The following is a 12,918-nucleotide window of genomic DNA, read 5'->3' as shown; positions in this document are numbered from 1 at the left end:
TATGTGAGGAAGCCATACCGCTCTGTAAAAGTGGATTTGGAAATGTGAGGCAGTCATATCGCTTTGTGAAAGCGGATTTGGAAACATCTGAACATTTCTTCTACAGTTAGTATTTAAAACTTTGAAGCTACTAGTGGAACTATTAAATACATATAAAGGTATACTTACGGGTAGAAGGAGGTGCGAGAGGCAGCGCATGGTTCAGTAAAGGCTGTGTTCGGTGTTCAAAATCACAAGATGATTGTGCAATGATACGAATGTGTGTAAGCCCGTGAGTCTTTGCCGACGATGGATTTGTGTCAGCGTGTGACGTTCAAGCCATGCCTCTTCAATAAGTGCCCCACATAGTTACGTGCTTTCAGTACGTCATTGAGGATTTCCTTTTAATTAGGCAGACTGGGCAGCTTGACGTACATGTGTAAAATCAACACAACAGTTGTCAAGGCAACCTATAACAACTGTTATACAAAAATGAATGCCGAGTAAATATAATTAAAGTTACAACAATTTACTAAGTGTTTACAAGTGGGAATTCAAGTGGAAAGGTATTAAGTTGGTCCTAGGTTTTATAAACAGGAAACAGGTTAGGACCAACAATAATAAATAAATATATGTATTTAAATATATATATTGAATTATGATACTTACATAAATACTGTATTTTTTTAAACAAAAAATAAGAGAAAAAGCTGTCATTATGGCACAACAGAATTTTAGTATAATTCCTCCACATGCATTTTGGGTCTCAGGAACAGAACCTGCAATGAAATTGGTAGAGTGGAAAGATTATTTTACAAATTATATTGAGGCCACTGACGAAGAAGAAAAAATGTAATCGGAACAGAAAACAATAATTCTCCTATATTCTCTGGGGCCAGTCGGTTTAAAAACATACAATATAATGCAAAAAGTTACCTGGTTGTGATTGAAATGTTTTTTTAGCAGCTCTACAAGATTTAGACAAATACTTTGCGCCAAAAGTGTGTATTGGCATTACAAGGTTGAAATATTTTCAGCACAAACAAAATAAAGGGGAAAATGTTGATGACTGTATAGCAGATTTGAAAAGATTGGCTACTGACTGTAAGTTCGGAGTGTTACATGATGTGCAACAGAATTGAAGCAACCAGATAAAGAAGAGGGTGATGTTTACAAAGTAAACAACCAAAAACTAGATAAGGAATCAGTAACGAACTACAGAGAGAAAGCTGGAAATAAAGAAAAGAGATGTTACTGTTGTAGCAGTAAAGAGCACTTGGCATTTTCTAAAACTTGTCCGGCGGTGAAACTAAAATGTAATAACTGTGGCATAATGGGTCACTTTGGGAAGATATGCAAAAAGAAAAAAAATAGTGTAAAATGCGTGTATGAATACAAAGACCACAGTGACAGTGATTTGGAGGATGATATTGGGAGTTCAAATATTGTTAAAAATCTATAAGCCAAATTTATGTTGAACATTGAAAACTGCAACTGTCAGGACCCAACAACTCTGCCTAATTTGTCAACATCCTCAGGGGCGTTGTTTTAATCATGTGCGTGTAGCACCACTGTGTTGCTTGTAATGTCATTGAACTGTCTGCATTTCAGGATAGATATTGCCAATGTTTGATATGTACTTGATGTTACCACTGCTTGTTGCACTATATAGTTGTTTTCACCAATGCTTGTTGAACACATGTGACTGCGTCAAGTCCTCCTTCTTCTAAATGTGTCATGTTCACTTGCTTATTGGTTGCCAGGCAACCACCACGCCCCCAAGGTCTCCAGGGAGCAGGTGTCTTCAAAAACATGAGTCATGCTGGCTATAAATACTCTTGCTGTGCACATGACTCTGCTCAACTTTCTTCCTGTCTGGCAAGGAAAGCCCTCTGCATTCTGGAATTACCTCCAGGCCCCACCCGCTGCCCTCTGGCTAGCAGCAAAGAGCCTCAGCAGAGATCTTCTGGAAAGAACACACTTTTGTCAGCTAAGTGGAGCATGCTGTCTGGAATCTGTGTAGAATTTTATTATGGGCGCTTTGTTTTTTGGTGAAAACTGAAAACTGAGACTGATTGCACTCTAGCCTTCTTGAAACTTTGAAAGGCCTCTTCTAAGGACACAGACATGATTTATGAGTGGGGACCTTGATGTTGGTTGAATTACAGATTTACCAAGGGGGCCTTGACAACTTGTGTTTTGTAACTGAGAACTGTGACAGAACTTCACTATCTTCCACTTGTAAAGTTTTTGTACTACTAGTGATTATGCAATTCAGTGCTAGGATTACTCTCTGTGTGAGTTTACTTGCTTTTGGCATTGCAATTCATTTTATGTTAATAGTGAGTATGCAATTCAGTGCTAGGAATGCTCTATATGTGAGTTTTCTTGCTTTTGGTATTGCAACTCGTTTTATGTTGTAGTTTTACCATAGAAACCCTAACATGAAAGTGCAGATCCATGAAAGAGACTTGTAGAACTTCCTAATGTGTTTAGGGACATTCAGATTTCATCACCTTTTGTATATATTAATTCATGAGAAGAGAGAGAGGGCAAAGTTGCTGATAATACCAGGTGAATGTGCTGTGATAACCAAATTAGACAAATTTAATGAGATCAGTGCATGCCTTTTTGAATGCTGTTTAATGAGACCAGTGCATGCTTTATTGAATGTTGTGAAACAGTCTCTTAATAGCACATAGCTTAACCAATACCGTAATTCATCACAGAAAGGCAACTTCCAGGGGCTCTACTGACAATCCTCCATAACCCGAAGAACCGCACCTGGCTGGACCTGGTGAAAAAGAGAGCAGTGTTTCTTTCTCTCTTTTTCTAAATCCCCCTCCCGTTTGGGGCACCTGCTAGGGCTCCTGGTGCAATCAACAGCACCGAGAGGTGCCTGAGGAGGTCAGGAGGACAGTCATCTCCCCTGCAGACAGCCTGGTTTTCAGGTGTGTGGCTGCGCCACAACACAAAAGCCAAGCCACAACATTCAGGGCTGCCTTGGCGATGGAATCCGTGAAGCCTTTAAGCATGCGTTGCCACCTGACGAGGACTCTCCTTCTTTGGCAGATATCACAAGAACCCTCCAGGGCTTACAGCAGGAGGTGTGAGTCCTTCGGCTTGAAAATACTGAATTGCGTTACAAGTTACATACGCAAAGACACCCGGATTTTTCATGGGAAGACACTAGATACAAGCCAAGAACCCCCATTTTACATCCACCTCATTTTCAATATACTGCCTTCGGCCATAGTACTAACCCAAGTTTATCTTTCCCTACACAACCCACGCAGGTCACCATCACCACACCTACCCCAGTTCCCTTAGCTCTCACTGAACGTTTTTTGGATGACAGTTCCAAATACCAAACCTTTATAAACCAATGTCACTTACAATTTCTGTCCCGACTTACGTGCTGCTTTACCCTGGAGGCCGCAGAGTGAGTGTCGTGGATCCTGTTCTTGAATGTTCGGCCTTGGCCCAAGTAGGGGCGACTCTTTCTAGTAGCCACGGTGCTGCAGGCAATGGGTACGCCAAGAGCAGGCCGTGTCCCTCAGAAGTTGTGCCAGAGGGAAAAAAACCCTGAAAGGGGAAAAAACCTCCAAAAAGATAGGTTCCTGCAACAGGAACAAAAAGAAGAGGTAACAGCAGGAGAAAATACAGGAAAATACACTGGAACCAACGAGAACCAGCACAGGAATACAAGGAAGCAGGAGCGAAGACACCATCCAAACAGAAAGTGTTGCAGCGCAAGGAGAGAAAGAATCACAGCTCTTAAATACCAACAAACAGGAAACGACCAACAGGAAGTAAAAGGACACTATCTTAGATAGGGAAAAGCACATAGAACAGAATGGACTAGGAACCATAGAGAGTAGGGAACAAGGAATGCTGTGAAGAGAAGGGTAATATTGGAAGGGGGGAAAAACATAAAGGAAGGCACAACCAGATGTCCAGAGAAAAGAAGAAAAGAAAAAAACAGGTGAGTGGGGGGTCAGACCTGCCTAGACACGCGGTGCGCTAAAAAAGAACGAGGCCCCATGACCAATTTGGGGCATCGTAAGGTACAGAGCAGGCTTGTGGCGCGGCGCATCTTAGGACCGCATGCTGCGACCCGAGCCGAATGTTCGGCTCGTGCCGCGCGCAGCGGCGCGACAATTTCTCTGCCGTCCAATGACCTTCCCAAATGATGCTGCCAAGGTGACATTTATAATCTCTTATCTAGGAGGAAACGCCACAACCTGGTCTGTTCCCCTAGTGGAACGGAACAACCAATTGCTCTCTGACTTCGCTCGTTTTAAGGAATCCATGGGTAGGCTTTTCACTAAAATTTGTTTATTCAAGCCAGTGACAACGATTTGCTGAGTCTACATCAGGGAAATAAAGATTTGTCAACTTACATCACCTCTTTTAATCGCCTGATTGCTGAGACTGAGTGGCCTGAAGAAAAACGCACCTCTATCTTCTGTCGAGGTCTTCGTGACGAACTTAAGGATGTTCTAGCCCAGATAGCCAACCCGCCCAGTGAGTGCTCATAATTTATTGACCTGGTGGTTCGTTTAGATAATCGTTTGGCAGAAAGAAGAGGTAAGAGATTACAAGGTGAAACTCAAATAGTGGTGGTTAAGCCAGGAAGGAAAGATCCAACCACTTCTAAACGCGACTCCTTAGAACCCAGCAGAGTGGAGGAGCGAGAGGATCCTTGTCCAAGGAAGAGAAGGAGCGTAGAAGGAAGTTGAATCTTTGCCTGCATTGCCGCAAACCTGGGCATTTTGCTTGAGAATGTACAAATAAATCCACTACTTCTAAGAAAGCAGTGAGTGCTGTAGCTATGTCAGATTCAGGAACTTGGGAGCAGGCGGAAAACTACCAGGCCTGGGACCATCTTATCGTACAACCCTATGAGTAAGGTTTCACATTTCCTAGCTAATACCATGACTCAGGTACCTCGTCATTTTACCCTAATAGTTAACTTGATTTTGTCTGCTCAAGTACGAAAAGTCCTTCCTATATTACTTGACTCAGAAGCCACTGGGAATTTCTTGGATATAGGTCTTGCTAAGACCTTGGGGATCACTATGATTAAGAAAGACACTCCAGAGCCAGTAAGAGCTGTTGATGGTTCGGAATTATCCTCCAGACTTATCGACCATCGGACTAGTTCTTGATCATGATCTGTGCCAATAAACATTTTGAGGAGATCCAATTTGATCTCATGGATACTCCAATTTTTGGTGCATTTTAGGTATCCCATGGCTCCAGGTACACAACCCAAAAATAGATTGGGTAACTAGGTCGGTCACTTTGGACTTGAAGCACTGCTGGCATTCCTGCTATCAGGAACCACCACAACTGGTGAAACCCTTGCACTGCACATCCACTCTTGCTGCTTCTGTCCCTGAATCACAGGCCTTACCTGGTCCTTACAGGACTTTCATGATGTCTTTAGTAAACAACAGGTCACCCAATAACCACCACACCGATCTTACGATTGCCGTATTGACTTGATCCCTGGAGCTACGCTACCATGAAGCACTCTGTCTGAGCCAGAAACTCAATACCTTCATACTTACCTTGACGAGTTATTGGACAAAGGTTTTATCCACAATTCTACATCATCAGTAGCTTCGCCTTTGTTTTTCATACCTAAGAAGGATGGCGATTTGCACGCCATTGTAGATTATCATGCAGTTAACAAGGTGACAATAAAAAAACGCTACCCCCTTCCTCTAATACCGGTTCTTTTAGATCAAGTCCATAGCTCCACCATCTACACCAAACTTGACTTGAGGGGGACCTATCATTTGATCCGTGTTTTAGAGGGTGATGAAGGAAGACAACATTCCGGACCAAGTTTGGCTCTTTGAAAATAAAGTGATGCCCTTTGGCCTGTGTAATACCCCTACTGCCTTCCAATTTCTTATAAATGAGGTGTTACAAGAGTTCCTGGATGTCTGTGTAGTAGTTTACATTGACAACATTCTGATCTATTCATCTACCCAAAATGTACACACAGGTCATGTATGGGCAGTTCTTCAGAAATTACGCGAACACCACTTATTTGCCAAATTAGAGAAGTGTGTGTTTCATGCCAGAGCAATAGAGTTTTTGGGATATGTCATATCTCCTGATGGGATTGCTATGGACTAAAACAAGATACAGTCCATTCTGAACTGGGAAGCTCCACAATCAAGTAAGGAAATTCATCGCTTTCTTGGCTTTGCCAATTTTTACAGGTGCTTTATCCCACAATTTTCCACGGTAGTGTCATCAATCACACACTTGCTGAAGAAAAGAGTTCCTTTTCTTTGGGATTCTCATGCTGAGAAAGCCTTTCAGTCACTAAAAAGGCCTTTTCTGAAGCCCCCATTCTCCATCCCTCTGACACGTTCCAGCCATTTTTTGTAGAAGCTGATGAGTTCCAGATAGCGGTGGGTGTTGTTCTCTCCCAACGAGATCCTGAGTCTGGGCATTTTCATCCAGTTGCATACTTCTCTAAGAAGCTGGTACCAGCTGAACAAAATTACACTGTGGCAGAGTTGGAGGTCTTAGTGATTAAGCTACCTTTTTAAGAATTGCACCATCACGTCTTGGGAGCCAGACACACTGTTACCATTTACACCGATCACCGCAACCGCCAAGATTTTCAAGCCACAAAGGCCTTAACTCCACAACAGCTCCACTGGTTACTATTTTTTTATGAATTTGATTTTGTTATCACGTATAGACCAAGATGTGCCCAACAAAAAGCAGACACCCTTTCGAAATGGGGGATTCTCATCAACTGACCAAAACAGCGAACATGCTAAACCTATCATTTCTCCAGACAAAATTGTAGCGCTATGTTCTTCCTATGAGTTTCTTACTCAAATACGTGCTGCAAAAGACACTGGCGGTCATTACAACATTGGCGGTAAAAGCCTCTTACCGCCGTGCAGAAGACCGCCAACACACCGCCGCGGCCGTGGAAAACCGTCAAAGCTATTATGACCCACATTTCGGAATCCGCCAATATTCAGACACCCACACAAGTCTGCCACACCAAAGGTCAGTGATAAACTGGCGAAAACAAAACCTCCACCGTCACGCCAACAGAAAAACGCCCACACTATCACGACACACGAATCCACGTGGCGGTCTTTCAGCCGCGGTATTCCATTGGCGGTACACACCGCCACGCTCAAAATACACACACTCTCACAAAACACTGTCACATTGGACAATTCAAAATACACACACCTGATACACATACACACACCACTCCCAAACACCCAATACAATATAAAACACACACCCACATCACCCACAAACCCCTACGACAAAAAATTCAGAAAGAAGGCCATAGAGACAGCACCAGCAAGAACAACAGCATCCACAGGCACACAACACCATCACCCACAGAACTTCCACGCACCTCACACAACACACCACTACATATCAGCACACTTATCACCACACACTCCACCCCACACTTCACCTACACCACCCCATGGCACGGCAAAGACACCCCAGGTTCTTGGAGGAGGAGCTCAGGGTCATGGTGAAGGAAATCGTCCGGGTAGAGCCACAGCTATTCGGAGCACAGGTGCAGCACATCTCAATTGCAAGGAAGATGGAGCTGTGGCGAAGAATAGTGGACAGGGTCAACGCAGTGGGACACCACCCAAGAAATCGGGAGGACATCAGGAAGAGGTGGAACGACCTACGGGGGAAGGTACGTTCTGTGGTCTCAAGACACCACCAGGCGGTTCAGCAGACTGGCGGCGGACCCCCACCTCCTCCCCACAACTAACAACATGTGAGGAGCAGGTCTTGGCGATACTGCATCCTGAGGGCCTCGCAGGAGTAGGTGGAGGAATTGACTCTGGTAAGACAAATCTTAATTATTACATCCCCCACCCTACCTGCATGCCAGCACATACCCCCACCCTCACCCCCAGTACCCCATCTCCTCACATATGTCCCAACATCACAAACCACTCATCCAAAACACCAAGCACTGCATGCAACAACAAAGCATGGATACACATCACTAAAGCATGCCCACTGCACATACCCATACAACCCCCTAAACCATCATCACACAAGGTCCCACACAGGAATGCAAGCACTGGGGTACACGGTCACCCCCCCATTGCACACCATGGCACACACAGATTTAATAACCATCCTTTTATACCCCTGCAGGACCCCTACCCAACGTCACCGGACAGGAGGGTCCACACATGTCCACACCACCAACAGAAGAGGCCCACAGTGATGACAGCAGCTCTGTCCAACTGGATCTAGATGACCAGCCCGGCCCATCGGGGACCTTGGGACAGTCGGTTCCCCTCACCCAGTCACAGGCCACCACAGACCTTCCCCCCTCTGGAAACACCAGCACAGCACCCACCCAGCGGGCCCATACCTCCGTCCCCAGGACACGTCAATCAGCTGTGTGTCCACCACTACAGGGAACCCAGGATAACCCACCACCCCAACAACAACAGGGACCTGGGGGCAGTGGCTGTGGGCACACGGTCCAGGGGACGGAGGCCCAGGAATACAGGGGAACTGGGAGGGCTGCTGTGTAACAGGGGGCGGACAGGCCAAGGGAACCCACTCTCCACGAGGCCCTCTCCTCCATCATGGGAGCCTACCACCACTCCTAGGAGATGATGCAACGGTACTGGCCAAGTTTCAGGAGACCCAGCGCCTGCAGGAGGAACAGTATATGGGCTTCAGGGAGGAACTCAGAACCATCAGCTCCACCCTGGGCACCATCGTAGGGGTGCTGAAGGAAGTACTCAACACCAGGAGGGACACTGTGGCACTACAAGGGGCCCCTGACACTAGCATGGACTATGAACTGCCCACCACCTCCGCCGACGCTAGTGGACAGGAGGCACTGCCACAGGACCACCACACCAGCACCCCACCCCCTGCAGATGGAGAACCACCCCGCAAACGGTCCCTGAGATCCAGGACAAAGACAGAGCACAATGCGAAGACCCCCGCCAAGAAATGAGACCACCCTGATTGTCATCCTACTGTCCCACTTTGTCACCCTGTCCATACTTAAACTGCCCCAGCTCCACTTCCTATGCCCATATGGGCAATGCACCTGTGAGACTAATAGACTGGACTCTGCCATGGACATTCCTCCGCCATCACCCCTCACCATTTCACTACCCCCTCCAATATTGAGGACTTAAATAAACACACTTAAAGCACAAAACAATCTGGAGTCTGTCTGTGATTTCGAAATAGTGTATTAGCAATTACAGTGACAAAATGCTCTTTCATTTGTAATGTCAACATACCTATGTCACACAGCTCTAGTCCATGAGGAATCTAAGCAGATGTCACACAGTGGGACCCAGATCTGTGAAATCGTAAGGGAAAGTGACAACTCAGAGACCATACACTGGGTGAAAACGACAGACAGTAGAGAGGTAGTAGTGTTAAAGTACATGTAGTAGGCAGGTCTGTACTCTTACCTGTGTCTCACTGGAAATATTGCTGGATCACTGAGTCCCTGTTGTTCATGTCTTCTTCCTCTGCTTCCTCGTCTTCACTGTCCACAGGCTCCACAGCTGCCACAACACCGCAATCTGGACCATCCTCCTGCAGAAAAGGCACCTGTCGTCGCAAAGCCAAGTTGTGAAGCATACAGCAGGCCACGATGATCTGCCACACCTTCTTTGGTGAGTAGAATAGGGATCCACCTCTCATATGGAGGCACCGGAACCTGGCCTTCAGGAGGCCGAAGGTCCGCTCGATCACCCTCCTAGTTCGCCCATGGGCCTCATTGTAGCGTTCCTCTGCCCTTGTCCTTGGATTCCTCACTGGGGTCAGTAACCATGACAGGTTGGGGTAACCAGAGTCACCTGCAAATGGCGAGGGACAACTGTTAGACACGCACTAACCTGGAGGGATACCCCAGACCCAGACATCCATTCCCACTGTCTTGCTTCAAGGTGCTCACCTAATAGCCACACATGGTGCCTCTGGAGTTGACCCATCACATAAGGGATACTACTATTCCGCAGGATGTAGGCGTCATGCACTGAGCCAGGGAACATGGCATTCACATGGGAGATGTACATTAATTGAATGATAACTCTTCCGGTTTCTGTACACCTGTTCACTCCTGTGGGGGGGACCAAAGCCACATGGCTCCCATCAATGGCACCTATGATGTTGGGGATGCGTCCCAGGGCATAGAAATCACCTTTCACTGTAGGCAAATCCTCCACCTGAGGAAAAACGATGTAGCTCCGCATGTGTTTCAGAAGGGCAGACAACACTCTGGACAATACGTTGGAAAACATAGGCTGGGACATCCCTGATGCTGTGGCCACTGTTGTTTGAAAAGACCCACTTGCAAGGAAATGGAGCACTGACAGCACCTGCACTTGAGGGGGGATTCCTGTGGGATGGCGGATTGCTGACATCAGGTCTGGCTCCAACTGGGTACACAGTTCCTGGATTGTGGCACGGTCAAGCCTGTATGTGATAATCACATGTCGCTCCTCCATTGTCAACAGGCCCACCAACGGTCGGTACACCGGAGGATGCCGCCATCTCCTCACATGTCCCAGCGGACGGTGCCTATGAAGGACAACAGCGAGCACCGAGTCAACCAACTCAGAGGTACGTACACACAGCTTACACAGTACACGAATCATAATCCGAAAAGTGGCCTGTATGTGTGTTGAGGCTAGGCCTAGGTATGTGTGACGCAGTTAAAAATTAAGCCATGTGGGCCCTTGAAATGGCGGCTGCCTGACCTCTAAAGTGGGACAATGGGATGTGAGGTAACTGCGCTGGCGTTGTACACTGTCGCGGTAGGCGGTCGAAGACTGCGGCGCAATGCTGCATTGGTTAACATTGGACCCTATGGGTCCCAGGAGCCAATGACGATGTACGCCGGCGGTGACGGTACGCACCGCCGCAGACATGACCGCCATTTTCTATCTGTTCAATAATTCGATACCTGATCTCAACAGAAGAGGACCTACACTGCAAGTGCTGCTGTGACCTCGGTCTGGAAGACACAATGGCTCGAGTGTCTGGGGAAAGGGCCCCTGCCTTCACATCGGAGGAGTTGGAGAAGCTTGTGGATGTGGTCCTCCCCCAGTACACGCTACTCTACGGTCCTCCAGACAAACAGGTAAGTACACAGGGAGCATGTTGTGTGGGCTATGCCTGTGTGGAGAGGGATGGATGTAAGAAGGAAGGGGGGAGAGTGCTGCATGCATGAAAGACGGTGAATGCATGTGCCACATGGCAAGGGTAGGGATGGGGGCCAATCAGTTTGACGGTGCAGTAGGTAATAACTACTCTTTTTCCCCTGTACATTTCATGTAGGTCAGCGCCCACCAGAAAAAAGATATTTGGCGTGCTATCGCCAAGGACGTCCGGACCCTGGGGGTCTACCACAGACGGAGCACCCACTGCCGGAAAAGATGGGAGGACATTCGCCACTGGAGGAAGAAGATGGCGGAGGCTCAGCTGGGGATGGCCTCCCAACGTGGGAGGGGTGCCTGTCGCACCATGACCCCCCTGATGTTCAGGATCCTGGCGGTGGCCTACCCGGAGTTGGATGGGCGCTTGAGGGCACCACAGCAGCCACAAGGGGGTGAGTACACTCTCTTTCTGCTGACTTTGCGCGCAGTGGAGGTGTCTGGGTGGGGGAGGTGGGCTGTGGGTTTCCCTAGGCCAGGGCGAGTTCCGTAGGCAAGGCCCGTCCGTAAGGCAGGCCATGTGGCACCCCACCCCACCTCTGTAGAGTGCCAAGTGCACCTAGTCATGCTCCTGTGTCATCTATGTGTGCAGATGTTGTTCATAGCCTTGTAGGCCATTTCCCGGGAATTGAACAGTGGAGCCCAAGAGCGCGGCGTAGTGTAGGGGGCTTCTGTGTCTGTCGTGTCCGCCAACGGTAGCGGTAATGCATGCACTCAACGTGTCTTTCTTCTGTCGTTCCCCCCCCTTTTTCTGGTCTCGCTGTTCTTGTGTGCATTAGCATCATCAGGCGGAGGAGCCGTGGCACCGGAGCACGAGGGAGCTGCATCCCACATGGCCCTAGAGGGGGAGACTACGGACTCAGAGTTCACCAGTGGGACGGAGGGCGAGGGGAGCTCCACGGCGGGGACAGGAGCTGACACCAGCGACACGGACTCGTCCTCTGATGGGAGCTCCCTTGTGGTGGCGGCAACATCTGTGCCCCCCCATCTACAGACACAGCTGCCACCCCCCTACTAGCACCGCCCTCCCAGCAGCCCCTCAGCCTTTGCCCTGTGCCCGCTCACCCAGGAGGGTGGGCATCACCTTCGCCCCAGGCACCTCAGGTCCTGCCCCAGTCACCCCTGCTGCCCTCAGTGAGGAGGCCATTGACCTCCTCAGGTCCCTCACTGTTGGGCAGTCTACCATTTTGAATGCCATCCAGGGTGTAGAGAGGCAGTTGCAACAGACCAATGCATTCCTGGAGGGCATTCATTCTGGTCAGGCAGCCCTTCAGCGAGCTTTTCAGACTCTGGCCTCAGCACTGATGGCAGCCATTGTCCCCGTCTTTAGCCTCCCCCCTCCAATATCCTCCACCCAGACCCAATCCCCTGTACCTCAGCCTATCCCAAGCACACCTACAGACCAGCATGCACACACTTCAACACACAAGGGAAGCTCTGGCAAACATAAGCACCACACATCCCACAGGCACTCACGCAAGCATCACACACATGCAGACACACCAACATCCACTGGCTCCACTGTGTCCCCCTCCTCCTCATCTCCCTCCTCCCTCCCAGTCTTGTCTACACTAACACCTGCATGCACTACCTCTACAGCCACTACGTCCCTCTCCAGCACACCCACCACCACACCCCGCTCACATGCAGTCACCACCCCCACTATCATTCACACGTCCCCTGTGTCCTCTCCCAGTGTGTCTGT

The sequence above is a fragment of the Pleurodeles waltl genome, chromosome 1_2 (assembly GCF_031143425.1).
Source record: "Pleurodeles waltl isolate 20211129_DDA chromosome 1_2, aPleWal1.hap1.20221129, whole genome shotgun sequence".
NCBI lineage: Eukaryota > Metazoa > Chordata > Amphibia > Caudata > Salamandridae > Pleurodeles > Pleurodeles waltl.
The sequence above is the reverse complement of the archived record's forward strand: the minus strand, read 5'-3'. Positions refer to the sequence as shown.